The 2,551-nt window shown below is 53.9% G+C and overlaps 1 non-coding gene across 1 annotated transcript; it reads left to right on the top strand.

The window, feature by feature from the left end:
* The first annotated feature begins 2,154 nt into the window (after positions 1 to 2,154).
* Positions 2,155 to 2,237, top strand: TRNAL-UAA. Its single transcript has one exon. It is a non-coding gene; the product is annotated as a tRNA-Leu (tRNA).
* Positions 2,238 to 2,551: the final 314 nt, after the last annotated feature.

The raw sequence follows: 2,551 nt of genomic DNA, 5'->3' as shown, positions 1-2,551 counted from the left end.
CAACCCTCCCTGCACCAGCAGAAACACCAGCCAAAAAAGGGCTCTGGAAAGGCTGAAAAGGCTCAGAGGCTTTGGAGGAAGGGCAGTCAGTGCCCAGCAGCAGGTCTGTGCTCAGGCTGGTCCGTTCCCACAGTTTGACTGTGTGGCTGTCTCCCAGTTCAGCACAATGATTCGGCTCAGCTCCTCAGATGGGTGCAAACGGGCTGTTGGCCAGGCACTGGAGGCTGTTTCAACACAAGGATTTATGGTGAGCTCAGGGAGGCTTGGAGGGGGTTGTGTCTGGCCCCTGGAGAGAGCAGCAGATGCATTGTGCAGCCCTGCTGTTCTGGGCCAGTATCTCCCTCCCCTGCCTGTGCTGGATGGATGCCATGGAGCAGGAAGCATCAGTCAAGCCTGCTCTCTCACACATCCATACCACTCCCTCCTTCCATGCATGCATTAAACCTTCACTGGAGCAGAATTCCACCGCTTTATTCATCCCTCGGGCAGCCAATTCAAGTAGCATTTCCCAGCCTGGACCCAAGGGGTTAAGGTGGGTTGTTAACTTCAAAGCTGGGCTCTTTGGGGATCTGAGCAGTGTGGGTTATGGACATCCTTGCGGGCAGGTCCCTTCTCTCCATGCTGTGAAGAGCAGATGTGGCATAAAAACTTCCTTTTTGGGAGGGCATGATTAATCTTTGCTTCTTGGAGGATGACAAATATATTATATTCGCTGACATGCACACGCATTCTCCTCTGCTGACGGGTGACCCCTGTCTTAATGCCAAGCGTGTGAGATCCAGCTCTGTAAACGAAGAGGAGAGCTTTGCAAGCTCATTAATGCTTTGAAGTCGCTCATTAGGAGCAGATTCCTCGGGAGCTGGCGAGCACAACACCCTTTGTGAGCATGACTTCATTTGATATTAATGTGGGTGCTGCAGCTGGAGGCATCCAGGGATGCTGTGCTGTGATTCTGCACACACAGACCAGCACGGCAGATTGCTGTGGCTGTAATGAACAGGGTAAAAAGGGAAAGTTTCTGTCCCCTCTTGTGAGTTTTCCTCCTGCTGTCGGCATATGAATAGGTTGACCCAGTCCTCTGCTGAGCCGAGGACATGCAGCATTCCCTCATGAGATGTCTGGAATATTGCTGCCTTTTTCCTAGTACCTGTGAATTATGTCTGGAGGCCAGGGTGACCCCCCCGACACTGAGGAGCTCTGTGTCACCCTCTTTTGAGGCCGGGAAATATCCCTTTCCCGTGCCTCTCGCCTTTCCATCAGCCAATCAGAAGCCCTCCAAGTGGCTCAGCTACCCCAGGGTGCAGCAAGGAGCAGTCCCTGCGGAAGAAAGGAGGAAATTGCTCTCACCCTGAAGCAGGGCAGGACCAGGACAGCCCGGATGAGAGTATCTCCAACAGACAGAATGCTCTGGTGAAAGGGCCTGGCAGGGTTTCTCTGTGATAACATCCCTGTGGGGGGTGCTGGCCTGAGAAGATTGAGGGTGGCTGAATTCAGAATCAGAAATTATCAGGTTTCTGTGGTTTAAGGGCTAAAGACTGCCTGCACATGGACACCTAGGGGCTCTGGGTTTGAATCCCATGAGGTTCAATTGTGGTGCTTGGGTTTTTTTCTTCTCTCTGGATGTTTCCCTTTGAGAAACAAAGCTGCACCTCATCCCAAAAGAAAAATAAAGACCTTCCTGTACCACTGTCTGTCCCAGCTAAATGCACTAGCAGAGTACCTTATGCAGACAGGAGGGAGTAAGGAGTGGCACCTGGGGTGCAGAGCCAGGGCTTTAACTGTGTGCTGTGTCTGGCTGAGAGCTGCCAGGCTGTCAGAGCTGCTCCCTTCCCCTGAGGACCCAGTGGGGTCAGGAGGGACCTCCCAGAGATGTCCCTCCTGCTCCAGGGTCCCTGTTGGCATCACCACCCGTGACTGTGGTTCTTGCATGAGGCTCTAGGGTGGCACACAGGGGCTGTGCCATTCTTCATGGCCCATGAGACTTGCTCTCTCCTAATGAGATGTTCCATCATGTTGCTGGAGATGTTAACAAAAGCAGTGAGGAGGGAATGGTGTCACTGGGCTTGGGAAGTGTCCTGGGTTGGGACCCCGAGGGCTTGGTGAGGTGTGAGTTCTCAGAGAGGAGCTGGTGGGCCAGGGGAGAGGCCAGAGCCCACCAGGATGGCCGAGTGGTGAAGGCGTTGGACTTAAGATCCAATGGGTGCATGCCCGCGTGGGTTCGAACCCCACTTCTGGTAGGAGCCTCCTTTTCCTCCAGGCCCAAAGCTCCTAGCCCAGCTTTTGGAGCATCACTTCAGAGCAGGGATGGGATCTCTGGGGAGCTGAGGCCATTCCATGCTCCAGCATGAGGACCCTGGTGGGACTGGGCCCCTCTGCCATCTAGGCTGAATACGTACAGAGGCACAAGCCAGTCACTCTGGCACACGGGCTGTGGATCTCCTCTTCCATGCAGGGAGTGCTGAGACAGCCATAGGCTTGAATCCCACATGCTCCCAAAATAGTGACTTGTTTATCCCATGGCAGAAATAGAAAAACCTGACTACCCAGAAGG

Source organism: Motacilla alba, chromosome 12, assembly GCF_015832195.1.
Source record: "Motacilla alba alba isolate MOTALB_02 chromosome 12, Motacilla_alba_V1.0_pri, whole genome shotgun sequence".
NCBI lineage: Eukaryota > Metazoa > Chordata > Aves > Passeriformes > Motacillidae > Motacilla > Motacilla alba.
Note: the sequence above shows the minus strand (reverse complement) of the source record. Positions and strands in the feature narration are given on the sequence as shown.